The 15437-nt window shown below is 39.6% G+C and overlaps 1 protein-coding gene across 6 annotated transcripts in view; it reads left to right on the forward strand.

The window, feature by feature from the left end:
• The first annotated feature begins 14003 nt into the window (after window positions 1–14003).
• PPP2R3A (protein phosphatase 2 regulatory subunit B''alpha) overlaps window positions 14004–15437 on the forward strand; it is a 187994-nt gene continuing 186560 nt past the window's right edge. For 3 of the 6 annotated variants that reach the window (XM_035704779.2, XM_025448920.3, XM_025448918.3), the window contains exon 1: window positions 14004–14139. The gene's annotated coding sequence lies outside the window, so the exon portion shown is untranslated. Of the gene's footprint in view, window positions 14140–14334; window positions 14734–15437 lie in introns of those variants that run through there. The other 3 variants (XM_049099666.1, XM_025448919.3, XM_049099667.1) reach the window with 2 other exon arrangements.

Genomic DNA, 15437 nt, shown 5'->3' on the forward strand with positions numbered 1-15437 from the left:
AAGAGAAGAATGTTGCAGAGTCTTACCAGTTGTCCCCACTTTAGTAAAATAATTGCCTTCATTGTTTAGCTTCACAATGCTGGCAATATACTGTTTATATCCTGGAGCGCTCATTTTCCATACTGAGTCTTCAATATTTTGCTTTACTGGTAATATTTAAATGTGTAGTTCTACTTTGCCTTCAAGGATCTATAGAGGTTGGAACAGGAAAACACTGTAAATTCTCACTCATTCCAAAGGGCCTGCCCAGATTCAGGATATCTGAAGCAAAACACTTTCCAACATGACACGTTTCAGGATCACAAGGAAGAGAAAACAGCTTGCTGTGGGCAGATATTGCAGATAAATCCACAAAACCAATGCAGAGTCCACACCCTCTGGGACTAAGGCTGGTTTTCACAGTTGGGGAGTTGCTTGCAACAGCTGGCTGGGCCTGGGAGGCAAAGCTTTGAGGGTGGAAGTGACAGAAGGGGGATGGGCCAAGTGACAGGCATCCGTTCAGGGAGTCAAGTCTGTACTTACCAATTTTCCTCACTCCCTTCAATCTCCTTCTAATATTCGTCCCAGAGGGATTAATAAAAATGAACAGAAAATGCTCATAGATGAGACAAGTTTTAAAAAATGCGAAAAGCGTGAAGAATCTCAGTACAGGAATGGAATTCTATTACACCATAAACTCAGATGGAGGGGGGAAAAATCGCATCTTTATTTTCACTAAGCTGTAACTGAAAATGTAGCATTTCCCTCCATTATAAATGGAGGCAATAAACCACAGCAGTCTTAGCAGAACTGATGACTTTGTCACTAGTAGAATTTATAGATATTTTCAATTAGTAAATCTTTACAGTTGTTGCAAATACCTTGAAATATCATTTTTGTTCATCATTGCTGTGAAATTATGAAAGTAATTAAATTTGTTGCATGACCTTTATGTTTAATCTGTTAACAAAGAAGCATATATAAATGTACTACATATTTCTTTTAATATTTTGATAACTATATTTCAATAATTGGTTTCCTTTTTGATCCTATGTATTTTATGAAATAGATTTTAGGACATTATTCTAAGAATAATTCTAGATCCATAGGCTTCATCAGACTGCCAAAGAAGTCTATGGAGGCAAAAACATTAAGAACTCTTTTATTAGGCAGTTGCAGACTAGTTGCCAGTGGGGGTGGGGGGTGGGGGGGAGTGTGGTGGAGGTATGCAGAATGCCATCAACTCAGATCCAAAAATGTTTTAAAAAAGGTTTTGGGGGAAAAAAGAGGGAGAGGGGTCAAAATATAACTTTAGGTATGCCTAGGGACTGTGCAATTCACAAGGTAATGAAACAAGTTAAATTCCAGGCAAAAGGCATGTATTTAGGAATTCTCTTGGTAAAAGGCCCAGTGATATAAGAAGGGATCCAACTTGGCAAAGTGTAGTTTGGGAGGAGTAATTCTGGATGGTGACCTTAGATTCAGGGACCAAGGCCCTAACCTCTAACAAATAACTCAAGTCTGTAAATATATAATAGTCTCACATCTTCTCCAAGTAACTGTTAACTCCATTGGGTAAACATTCTTTCCACTCTGGGAAGGAACCTAGAAATGAACGTAATAGAAGCTTTTATAACCAATTTTCACTTAAATTATTAAGTTAAATAACCTTCGCCATTCCTTCTATAAAATCTACCAACTGACCCTGAGGCACACTGAACACTTGCAGCCAGTGGCATATTCTCAAAACTCAATAATAAGAAAACAAACAGCTCAATTAAAAATAGAGCAAAACCTATGTATGTATATATGTATGTATGTATGTATGTATGTATTTTAAATGTGGGCTCCATGCCCAAGGCTTGAACTCACAACCCTGAGATCAAGGCCTGAGTTGAGATCAAGTGTTGGATGATTCACCAATGGAGCCACTCTGGGGCCCCTAAACCAATCCAATTATTAAGGCCCACTTTATAGCTATCTCTCTGACAATACCACACAGTAATCAAAACAGTTATTGGCAAGGAATAGCCAAACGGATCAAACGAACAGAACAGAGAATTCAGAAACAGAGTCATACAAATATGCCCAAACGATTTTTTTAAAATAGACTTATTTTTAAGAAGAGTTTTTGATTTGTAGAAAAATTAAGCAGATAGTACAAAAAGTTCCCATGTACTGCACCCAGGATCCCTCATTATTAACATCTTATATTAGTATAGTACATCTATACAATTAAGCAGTAAATATTGATACATCATAATTAGCTAATAGTCATAGTGTATTCAGATTCCCTTTGTGTTTAGTTTTCATGTCTCAGGCTCTTCTTGCCTGTGACAATTTCTCAGACTTTCCTTGTTTTTGTGATCTTGACAGCTTCGAGGAGGAGTACTGGTCATATATTTTGTAGGATGCTCCCCTTTTGGAATGTGTCTGATGTTTTTCTCATGGTAAGACTGGAATGATGGGTTATTGGAAGGAGGATTACAGAAGTAAAGTGCCATTTTTATCACATCATATTAAGAGTCAATATTTATTAACATGATTTATGATTTTGATGTTGAGTTGGGCTGAGGTAGTTTTTGTCAGATTTCTCTATTATAAAGGTACTTTCCCCCTATTTTCAGTCTTTGGAAGAAAGTCACTATGCACAGCCCACACCTAAAGAGTAGGGATTTATGTTCCTCTCCTTGAGGACAAAATATCTGCATCAATCATTTGGCATTCCGAGTGGGAGATTTGTCTATTCTCTCCATTTATTATTATTCAATCATTTATCTCAGTATGGGTTCATAGTTTATTTGTTCCCTGAGCTATAATCTAATTCTACTTTTTTTTAAATCAAATTATTCTAACCTTAGTCATTAGGCACCCTAGTGCCTAGTCAGGTTCTATGTACCTTTGATATACCCCCAATCCATGTGTTTTTGGTTTTTCTTTAATCACTTCCTTACTTTCTGATATTACAAAATGCTTCTGAATCATCTATATATCTTCTTCCCTAGTTCTAGAATAAATCATTTCTCTAAGGAGCCCTATTCCTTTTACTAGAGAATGGTATTAGAAAACACAATCTGCTCTAAACATTGGCGTGCAAGTGTCTCAGTCTTTCACTGCATCTGTATCTTTGGGGTAAATCCCCAGCAGTGCAACTGCTGGGTCGTAGGGTAGCTCTATTTTTAACTCTTTAAGGAATGTCCACAATAGCCAAACTGTGGAAGGAATCTCGGCGTCCATCGAAAGATGAATGGATAAAGAAGATGTGACGTGATACACACACACACACACACACACACACACACAATGGAATATTACTCAGCCATTAGAAATGATGAATACCCACCATTTGCTTCAATAAGGATAGAACTGAAGGGCATTATGCTGAGTGAAGTAAGTCAATCAGAGAAGGACAAACACTTTATATTTTCATTCATACGGGAAATATAAAAAATAGTGAAAGAGATTATAGAGGAAAGGAGAGAAAATGAGTGGGAAATATCAGAGAGGGTGACAGAACATGAGAGACTCCTAACTCTTGGAAACGAACAATGGGTAGTGGAAGGGGAGGTGGGCGGGGACATGGGGTGAATGGGTGACGGGCACTGAGGGGGGCACTTGACAGGATGAGCACTGGGTATTATACTATATGTTGGCAAATCAAACTCCAATAAAAAAAAATAAACAGAAAGAAAGAAAGAAACAAACAAACAAATAATCTGGGTATCAGGTGCACTGTTTGCTATTGGATGATCAACTGATTTTTTTTTCTTTTTTTTTATGATAGGCACACAGTGAGAGAGAGAGAGGCAGAGACACAGGCAGAGGGAGAAGCAGGCTCCATGCACCGGGAGCCCGATGTGGGATTCGATCCCGGGTCTCCAGGATCGCGCCCTGGGCCAAAGGCAGGCGCCAAACGGCTGCGCCACCCAGGGATCCCGATCAACCAATTTTTGACAAACATCCAAAAGCTAGTCAATAGAGGAAGGATAACCATTTCAACAAATGGTGCTGCAGCAACTGGACATCCAAAGGCAAAGAAAGAAAAGGAAGGAAGGAAGGGGGGAGGAAAGGAAAGAGGGAGTGAGGGAGGAAGAACGAAAGGAAGGATATCAACATAAACCTCATGTATTTTTGTAAAAGATTAACTCAAATGAATCATGGATGTAATGTAAAATGTAAACCTGTAAAAGTTTTGAAAAAAAATAGTAGAAAAATCTTCAGAATCCAGGACTAGGCAAATAGTTCTTTGACTTAACACCAAAACATGACCCATAAAAGGAAAAATTGATAAACTGGACCTCATCAAAATTAGGAACTTTTGCTTTGCAAAAACTCTGTTAAGAGAATGAAAACACAAACTATCAGAGAGTGGGAGAAAAAATACTTGCAAACCACATATCTGATGAAAGACTAGTGTCTAGAATATATAAAGAAATCTCAAACCCAGCAGGACAAAACAACAAATCTAATTAGAAAATGGGCCAAAGACATGAACAGACATTTCACCCAAAGAATATAATGTGACATAAAAGCACATGAAAAGATGTTCAATGTTATTAAACATTAGAGAAATGAAAATTTAAACATCAATGACATAACTTTCAGATAAATGAAAAATATATTCACACAAAAACCTGTATACAAATGTTTCTTGTAGCTTTTTTTCATGATGGTCCAAACTGGAAACAATCTAGATATCCTTCAACGGGTGAATAGTCAAATAAACTGTGGTATATCCATAACATGGGAATAGTACTCAGCAATACAAAGGAACAAACTAATGACACACACCACTTGGATAAATCTCCAGACAATTATTCAGAGATCAGTGGCTTCTGGGAGCTAGGGCTGGTGGAAAGGCATGGAGGAATTGAGTACAAAGGAGTAGCACAAGGGAATTTGGGGAGGTGATAGAAATCTATGTTGATCATGGTAGTGGAAGTTATATGTCTGCAAAGTGTTTGTAAAACTCACAGGACTGTATACTCTATACCCAAAGGAGTATATTTTATTGTATGTAAGTTATAACTTAATTTTTAAAAACATGAAAAATGAAGAAGCTTTTAAAACCAAGTCCCACTTAGTTCAATTACTAGATTAACCAACATTCCCCATTCCCTCTGTAAAATATCCAGTTGGTACCTAGGACACTTATAGCTGAGCACTTACAGCTAGTTCCTCTCAGGTATTTTGACATTTTCTGCTCCTACTAGCTGAGCACAACACATACCAAGAATCAGTTGCATTTGTTTCCAAATCTACAGACGTTAGCTGTGTTTGCTATTATAATGACCTAATATAATTAAACATGACAAAAGATTATGAAATCTAAATGAAGAAAGGAAGGGTTATTGTTTCTATTAAAATTAGGATGATGGGATCCCTGTGTGGCGCAGCGGTTTAGCGCCTGCCTTTGGCCCAGGGCGCGATCCTGGAGACCCAGGATCAAATCCCACGTCAGGCTCCCGGTGTATGGAGCCTGCTTCTCCCTCTGCCTGTGTCTCTGCCTCTCTCTCTCTCACTGTGTGCCTATCATAAATAAATAAAAAAAATAAAATAAAATAAAATAAAATAAAATAAAATTAGGATGAATGCTTTAGGAAGACTAGCTAATGACAACTTACTAAAAAAAACTCTTTTAAAAAATATTTATTTATTTTAGAGAGAGAGGGAAAGGGAGAGAGAGAATCTAAAGAAGACTCCCCACTGAGCACAGAGCTGGACTCAGGGCTTCATCTCATGACCCATGAGATGATGACTTTAGCCAAAATCACAAGTTGGACACTTAACTTACTGAGCTATCCAGGTGCTCCTAAAAAAAATTCTTTTTTTTTTTTTTTTTTTTTTTTTTAATTTTTTTTTTTATTTTTATTTATTTGTGATAGTCACAGAGAGAGAGAGAATGAGGCAGAGACACAGGCAGAGGGAGAAGCAGGCTCCATGCACCGGGAGCCCGATGTGGGATTCGATCCCGGGTCTCCAGGATCGCGCCCTGGGCCAAAGGCAGGCGCCAAACCGCTGCGCCACCCAGGGATCCCCTAAAAAAAATTCTTAAACTGAAAGTTTAAGTTAATAAAAGATTGCAAGGAAATGAATAATCTAAAAATCAATCCACATTTACATTGCTTTCCAAGTGGCTTAAAGATTTTGCTCCATTTTAACATTCCAAACTAGAAATGGAGGATATTAAATGAGAGTGGTTTATGCAACAAAAATGTCTTGAAACTCTAATTAATAGATTCATACTCAAAGAAATGGTATAGAAAATGAGGTGTATATCTACACATTCTAAACTAAACATTTATATTTTCTAAACATTAAACTTGGGACGCCTGGATAGCTCAGTGGTTGAGCGTCTGCCTTCAGCTCAGGGCGTGATCCTGGAGTCCCAGGATCTGAGTCCCACATTGTGCTCCCTGCATGGAGCCTGCTTCTCCCTCTGCCTATGCCTCTGCTTCTCTCTCTGTGTGTCTCTCATGAATAAATAAATAAATAATCTTTTAAAAAATAAACATTAAACTTAAAATATTGGACTGTGTATGAATTATTACTTATGATTCCTCACGATTGCTGAATTTTTTACCAGCCAATCTTATAGTCTCCAAATAAGAGTGAAGAAGTGACTCAAATCTGAGATTTAACACCTTTTGTGTTGAGTCCTAGAATAAGTTATTTTTTAATCCCTTTGGCAATTTGGATGTATTTCATTTGACAGGTGACGTACTTGAAATGTTGAATTTAGATTGTGATTTTAATTTCAAATGTTTAAAGGGATTTAATTGATAGTCATTGGGGATTTAAATTTGAGACATGTAAAAGTTGAATTGATTATGTTTATAAACTGTTCGAATTTTTCAGAGAATCTGAAGTATTAAATCTATAACCTCTGAGTTATAAGGTTTGTAAACAGAGTGTAAGTACTTAAAAATATTGGTTTATTAGAATTGTAAGCTTGCTTTTTGAATGTTTGAAGTGCTTTAAAGAATCAAATATATTACATTTGTAGCTGTAGTTAGAAAAATCTAAGAATTTAACCAAGTTAATAATACACATTTAGGGAACTTAACCTACCATATTTATGAGCTAATTTTAAGTTATAATAGAACAGGTTCATAAATAAAACTATAAAGAAAGTTTAAAGTTAAACCTAAAGGTCTAAGAAAAACTAGATTTGAAAACTGGATACCCTTTGTCCTTCTGGGTGGCTCAGTCGGTTAAGCATCTACCTTCGCTCAGGTCATGATCCCAGGCTCCTGGGATCAAACCCCACATCCACCTCTCTGCTCAGAAGGGAGCCTTGTTCTCCCTCTCCCTCTGCCTGCCACTCCCCCTGCTTGTGCGCTCTCTCTCTCTCTCTCTCTGTCAAATAAATACAAAATAAAATCTTAAAAAAGAAAACTAGATACCTTTGATAAATTTGACATTTGTTAAATAAGAGTAGCTTTACATGTTTTCAGGGCTTTTTCTTTCTATATACAAAAGCTTGCCTTGTACGTTAAAAAACTCAAATGATAAAATAAAGAATTAACTTCTCCCACATTCTTGTTCTCCCAAAAACGAGCTCATTAACATTCAAGCAAAGAAAATCAAACACTTTAAACACAGAGTTACCATATAACCCTGTAATTCCACGGCTAGATATATAACCAAGAGAAATAAAGGCATATATCCATATAAAGACTTAGACGTGGATATTCATAGTAGCCTTATTTGTGATAGCAAACCTGGAAGCAACCCTGATGGCCATTAGGAGGTAAATGAATAAATGAACTATAGTATGGCCATATGATGAAACATTCTTCAGCAATAAAAAGGAATAAAGTACTGAGACACAGATCAGTACAATATGAACAAACCCTGACAATATTATGCCACATATATAAAAGAAGCCAGATACAAAAGGCACATGTTATGATTCTATTTCCTTTTTTTTTTTTTTTAAAGATTTTATTTATTTATTTATTCATGAGAAACACAGAGAGAGGCAGAGACATGGGCAGAGGCAGGCTTCCCACAGGGAGCCTGATGCAGGACTCCATCCCAAGACTCTGGGATCATCACCTGAGCCAAAGGCAGATGCTCAACCACTGAGCCACCTAGATGCACCTATGACTCTATTTCTATGAAATGTCCAGAATACTTATCAATACGGAAAGTAGATCAGTTTCGTTGCCTATGGCCAGAAGGAAGGACTGGTACAAATGAGAGTGACTTAACAGTATGGAGTTTCTTTTGGGGTTGATAAAAATGTTCTAAAATTAATTTTGGTGACGATTGTATATCTCTGTGGATATACCAAAAACCATTGAATTGTACATTTTAAATAGGTGAACTATATGGTATGTAAATTAGGTCTTAAAAGAAGCTGCTACAGGAAGGTAGAAGAGAAGGGAAGGAGGAAGGGAGAGAGGGAGGAGAAAACAAAAAGAAAAGAAAGAAAATCAAACACAAACTTCAGACTTCTCAGATTTCCCAGAATAACCACATTACCCCTATGGGGAAACAGGGATTTCTGGAGTCTCTTGCACAGATATCCAATGATGTTATTCTGTTGTGGGTGTCCTGCTTCTTCACATTGTGCTCTTATTAATTAAAATCTTGTATGGTGCATCTGAGTGAGCCTAGGTCACATACTGTTTCCTAGCTACAAAGGATGTGGGAAAAGTGGGTTCTGGCTTCCACCTTGAAAGTCAAGTCAGGACTCCTAACAGTAGAGATTCCCCAAATAAAGGAAAGCTATGCAACAGGTGCTAGGAAACTATAAGACTATGACACACTGTTCACTACATTCAGCCATATGTGGAGAGTGAATTAAAGGGGACAAGATGTGAGGCAGAGAGACCAGTTAGGTGGCTAGTACATGCCCACAAAGAGACATGGTGATCACCTGAACTAGTGATAACTGACAAAACAGTAATAGAGGCAGAGAGGAGCAAACAGATTTGAGAATCAATTTGAAAGAAAAATAAAAATTTGGAGATTTGTTCCATGAGAGAGATGAGGGAGCAAGAAGTGTTAAGAAATTTTGGCCTAAGTAACTGAGGGGATAATGGGATCTTGACCTAAGATAAGAAGGAAGGAGGAGGAACAGGTTGGGGAGTTAGGGGAAGGAGAAGAGAATACATTGAATTATAGACATGTTATTGGTTTTAAATATGATTCCATTGTGGTCAGAGACCATACTTTGTATTACTTGAATTCTTTTAAATTTATTGACATTTGTTTTAGGGCACAAAATCTGGCCTATCTTGATACATATTTTGCGCAAAACTGAAAAGTATGTGAATTCTGTTATTGGAAGGGGTGTCCTACAAACGTCAATTAAGTAAGTTGCTTGATAGTGTTATACGAGTCTTCTCTATCTTTGCTAATTTTCTGTCAATTTGTCCTATCAATTACTGAGAGAAAGATATAGAAATCTACAACTATTGATTATAGATTTGTCCATTTCTCCTTGCTCCTATCTATTTTCCCTTGATGGATTATTAAATGCACAAAGATTTACAACTGTTATGTCCTCTTATTGAATTGACCCCTTTATAATATGGCTTTTTACTCCCTGTAATATTCTTTATCTGAAGTATTTTCTTTTGACGAGTTTTCTTTTGTTTGCATAATCTCTTTCTATTCTTTTGTTTTTAACCTATTTGTGTCTTTGCATTTAAAGTGCATTCCTCATAAACAGCATCTTGTATCTTCTTTTTAACCCAGTTTCTGCCTTTTAATTGGAGGTATTTAGTCCATTTATATTTACTGTGATTATTGCTATGGTCTGGTTTAAGTCTATTATGTTAATTATTTTTTGTATTTCTAATCTCTTCTCTGTGGTTTTTTCCATCTTCTTTTGGATTAGTTGATTTTTTTCTTTACATAATAACTCCTTTGTTGTTCTACTGTTGTCTTGTTATTTTAGTAGTTACTTTAGGGTTGATAGTATACATCTTTAACTTACCAAAATCTACCTTCAAGAGAAATTATACCACTTAAATTATAAATATAGTATAAGTAACTTATAGCACTGTACTTTATTTCTGGCTTTTTTGCTTTTTTTTGTCATGTATTTTACTTGTTTATATTATAAACCTCAAAATTAGGACTGCCAGATCTAGCAAAGAAAAAGACAGGACACCCAGTTAAATCTATGTTTCAGATAAATAATGAATAACTTCATAAAATAAGTGTGTTCATGCAATATTTAGATACTTATACTAAAAAAGTAACATTTATCTGAAATACAAATTTGACTGGGCATCCTGTATTTTTATCTGGGAATCATACTCATAATACATTGTTATTTTTGTCTAAATAGTCATTATCTTTTAAAGATATTTCAATCTCTTTAAAGTAATAAATAATTTTAATTTTTTATATATTTATACATGCAATTACTATTTACTTTTTTTGTTTTTTCTTCTTTTCTGTATATCCATAATTCTATCTGCTATCATTTTCGTTATGCATGGAGGACTTTCTTTAGCATTTATTTTAGTGCAGGTCTGCCAGGATGAATTCTTTTAGTTTTGTAGATCTGCAAAAAGTCTATATTTTGCCTTCTTTTAAGAAATAATCTAGATAAGACTAGAATTCTAAATTGATAAGTTTTTTTTCTGCTACTTTAAAAATGCTGCTCTACTATCTTCTTGTTGACACTGTTTCAAACAAGAGATTTGTTGTCATTCTTTCTTTGTTCCTCTGTATATAACATGTCTTTTTTACTTTTTATTGCTGATTTTGAGCAGTTTAATTATGACATAACTTCATGTGGTTTTCTTTATGTTTCTTCTGTTTAGGATATGTTGAAACTCTTATATCTATGAGTCTATAGTTTTCATAAATTTTGGAAATGTTTTGGTGGGGGGGATGGGTGATAGGGATTTAGGAGTGCACTTTTCCTGATGTGAACACAAACTTAGGGGCACCACGGTAGCTCAATTGGTTAAGCGACTGCCTTTGGCTCAGGTCACGATCCTAGGGTCCTGGGATCCAGCCCCACATTGGGCTCCCTGCTCAGTGGGGAGCCTGCTTCTCCCTCTCCCTCTGCTTGTGCTTTCTCTCTGTGTCAAATAAATAAGTAAAATCTTTTAAAAAAAGAAAACTACACACACAAACTAAAAAAATTTTTGGAAATTTTTAGTCATGATTTATACAAATATTTTTTGTCCCCCTCTCTTTCCTTTGGAGATTCCATTTACATATATGTATTAGACCACTTGAAATTGTTCCACAAAAAAAAAAAAGAAAAAAGAAAAGAAAAGAAATTGTTCCACAGCTCACTGATGCTCTTTTCCAATTCTTTTAAATCTTTATTCCCTTACATATGTTTCATTTTGGTTAATTTCTATCAGTATGACTTAAGTTTACTAATCTTTTCTTTGGCAATGTCTAATTTGCCATTAATCCTATCCAGTGCATTTTTATTCAGACATTATAGCCTGCATCTCTAGAATTACAATTTGGCTCCTATTTTATTATATTTCTCATGTCTCTTTTAAGTTTTTGAATATTTGGAATACAGTTACAGTAACTGTTTTCATGTCCTTGTCTGCCAATTCTAACATCTATGACAGTTCTGCGTCTGATTTTGAACAATTAACTTTTTATTATGGTTTGTATTTATTAAATATGATAAAATATCTAGTTCTATTATCAGTTTAAGAGAAGAAAAGGGGTAGAGAACTATGTTAATACCATAGGGGTGCAATCAGCAAAGTGCAGAACATAGGGGAACTCCACAGGACAAGCAATTACTTTCTTCAACATACAAAGTGCAACAAAAGAAGAGTTTAAGAGATTTTAACCAAATGCAATGTGAGGACCTTATTTGAATCCTGACTTGAAGAAATAAACTATATAAAACATTTATAAGAAAATTGGGAGAAAAAAAAGAAAATTGGTAAATTTGAACACTGACTAGATGTTAAGAAATTGTTAATTTTTAAAGATATTATAATGGTTTGGTGGTTGTCATCAAAAATAGAGTGTATTGTTTAGAGATACATAGTAAAGTATTTATGAGTAAAATATATGCTGCTTATGATTTGCTTCAAAATAATCCAAGGAGGGAAAGAAAAGGTGAGGTTCAGATAGAACAAACTGGCCAAGGGATGATAACTATCGAAACTGAGCAATGAATATATACTAGTTCATTATATTATTCTCTTCACTTTTGTAATCTTTTATATTTTTCCACAATTTAAAAAAAAATCAGATGTTCTGTTGTCTGAGAAGACTTGCCCTATCTTCTCCCTACTCCTAATAAAATGAATTGTGCTCAGGACTGTTCCCCTACCATCCAAATAAATTAAACCCTCATTTATTTCCAAATCTTTCTCCCTAATTGGCTATAAACCCTTGAGAGCAAAAATTGTCCTATTAATTTTCTATTCTTTGTGTTCCCACCACCAACCACAGAGCCAGAGTGCTCAATAAATGGTAGCAAATCGTCAACTCTCTAGTTCCAGTTCACCCAAGGTGCCCATGGCAGAGGCTGACTCTATCCTATTAAATAAAATTTCCAGTTAGGTGCTCTGTCCTTTATAAATTCCAGTCATACTGCATATAAATGTATGGCAAAGGAACCAAAAGGAGTCCTTATGTAAAAATGGAGGCAATAAAACTGTCAAGACAAACCAGGAATCCAGCAGAGATTGGCAGGGTCAGCAGTACTGAAACTGTTTTATAGTTCACCATGTACTTCCTCTTCTTACAGGTATGCATTGCACTGTGACCTTTGCAAAGTCCTTCTGTCCTGCCCTGCCTTTCTCGCAGTACTGCTCTAAGTCTCAAATATGACACCATAATGCATTTAAAAGGGTTTATTTCTTTAAACTGGAAAGCAATATAAAGTTTAAAGCGTTATGGCTTCTTCCCAAGGCATTGAGACATCTCACAGAGCAGCACATCAGCTTAGCTCCTCGAAAAATTGATAAAAATAGATGGAAATTTCAGTAAGCAAAATCTGTTTCCTTGCAATATAAATATACACACGGCACCTATTCCATGCCTGGTGTTGTGCTAGGTGCTGGTGACACAGAGGGAGGACGGTGCCTAGGATCTCTCCTCACAGAAAACCTAATCCTTGGCTCCTAGCTGTTCCTTACTCTTACTGCTCAGTCTCCTGGTTGACTTATTTATTGAGTTATTTGTATGCTTATGAATTTATTGATGAATTATTTTTAATTAAGAATTTTACAAATACACCCTAATCGGAGATTCCTAATTCTGGGGACAATTTCCATTTATTCTTGGAGAGGGCATGATTACGGGCAGGTGGTCTTTGAGATTTCCTGTGGTAGTTAGCAGGAGGGCAATTTGGGGAGGCCGCGTCTTCCCTGCTATGGATGAACTTTTTTGTTTTTACCCACATTCCATGGTGTTAAGTCTGGGGAGTGGTTGGTTATAAGGGTGTGTGTCTCAATAATTCATCAAGCTGTGCTTTGGGTCTGTATGGCTTTCTGTACGTGTCTTGAATTTCACAGTAACAGTTACAAATACATCTTCCCGTCCTTCCAAACTCACCCAACTGGTCGACTTCACAAGGCAGTGGCACAGGTGCGGGCCCCTGGGAGTCCCGGGCGACCAGGAGAGTCGGGTCTGCAGGAAGGGGCTGCGTGTCCGCCATCTCCCGCCTCCACCGAATGCTGCTGCGGGCTCCGGGAGGGTGAAAGAACCAATGACGGGGCCAATAACAACGATCACAAAATGATAACGGCAGGAAAATCGCAGTAACGACAAACCCGAGCGAAGAGACTTCGCAGCAAGCACCACGAATCACGTCCCTAGTGGGGGCCCCGCCGGGTATCGAAGGCCCCCACGGGAGGCAGACCCTGCGGCTCTCGCGGCGCCCCTCGGCGGCCCCCTTCCCGGCTCGGGCCGGCGGGGTGGGCGGGGCCTGGCGGGCGGGGTGGGCGGGGCCTGGCGGGCGGGCGGGGCGGGGCGGGGCCTGGCGGGCGGGCGGGGCGGGGCGGGGCCTGGCGGGCGGGCGCCAGGGGGAGGAGGTGACTGACGGGCGGGCGGGCGGGCGGCTGGGCGGGGCGCGCTCGGGCCTCGGCTCCTCACACGCCGCGCCCGCAGCCCAGATCCCGCGCCGCTGCGAGTCCGGGAGGCGAGCGCCGTCCGCCAGCTGAGGCAGCCGCCGGAGGAGGAGCCGCGGGCGCTGAGGTAGGCGCGGGGACGCCCGCCGCGCGGCCCGGAGCCCCGGTGCCCCCGGCCCCCTGCCCCCTGCCCCCTGCCCGAGGGTGGTGGCGAGCCGGGGGGCGGCGCGCGGAGGCCCGAGCGGGCGGGGCCGGGGCCTGGGGGCGGGGACCGGCCTGGCCGGCGGGTCGGAGCGGCCGCGCGGCTCTGGGCCGGCGGGCCGGGCTGTGGCAGTCGGGCTTCGGGGCGGCGCGGGCGCCGGTGCGCGCCCGGCTCGGTCCCAGGCCGTGGCAGCCCGGGAGATGTGGAAACGGCCGGCCCAGGGGGCACCCACGGAGCAGGGAAGGCGGGGGACGGCCTTGCCCCTCCCACTTTTGGGGCTCCCAGGCCAGTTCGCCCGCACAGCCCTCGGGAACTTGTTAACAGGAAAGCTTGGCAGAAAAACAAATGCCAACGTTTTGGAAGAACTGAGAGTCACGTCGTTAGGCGCCGAGGCTTTATTTTCCTTCCCCGCCCCCTGCCCAGCCTCAGCCCGACTTGGCCAAAGAAGGATGTGTCACCAGCTCGGGGCCTCGGGCGGGATCCTCGGCCTGGCTGAAGGCAGGAGTACCTGAAACAAAGGTAAACGGAGGCCGGGCACACCCTGGCTCTGCCCCGCGGGCCGCCCTCGCGCCACCCCAGTGGGTGTCTCCCGCGCCGACCCGGCCGCCGCCTCCAAGGGGCTTTCTCCCGGGGGACCTCTCGATGGAAACCAGCTGGCCCGGCTTGGAGTTGATGTTGCATCCGCGCTCTTGTTATGCTCACGTTATTCCCAATCCCCCAACTCTGGTAAAGCCTAAGGAGATTTTACCCGGTTGTAGCGGTCAGCGAATGTAAGGGAGGATAAATTGCTGTTTGTGAATGATGATGTATTTTCTTATTAGGAAACGGTCTGCAAGCACGAAATAAGAATTCTTAACACGTAAGCAAAAAAAAAAAAAAAAAAAGAGTGATTTGTGGTGCCTTCCAAAATCTGAAGTGTTCCTTCTCAAATCATTTACGTTATAAAGCATCCCCCAAACCTTTCGTGCCAGGCATTTTTCTTTGTTCTTTATTAGTGTCAGGCCTCAGTTTCTTGTAAACAGAGCACCCAATGCTGAGACCCTAAGAATTGCCATACTAGGTCAGAGCATGTGCATCCTGCTCAGTAGGCAGCAGGCTTGTGTTGTAGTAAAACACTGTTTTCTTTCGTGGTGATACCATTAAAATGATCTCCATCACATTCCTTTCAGAATGGCTTCTGAATCTGGCTTTTAGTGAAAGCCTTTTAAAAATCTATAGACCAC

This window comes from Canis lupus, chromosome 23 (genome assembly GCF_003254725.2).
Source record: "Canis lupus dingo isolate Sandy chromosome 23, ASM325472v2, whole genome shotgun sequence".
Taxonomy (NCBI): domain Eukaryota; kingdom Metazoa; phylum Chordata; class Mammalia; order Carnivora; family Canidae; genus Canis; species Canis lupus.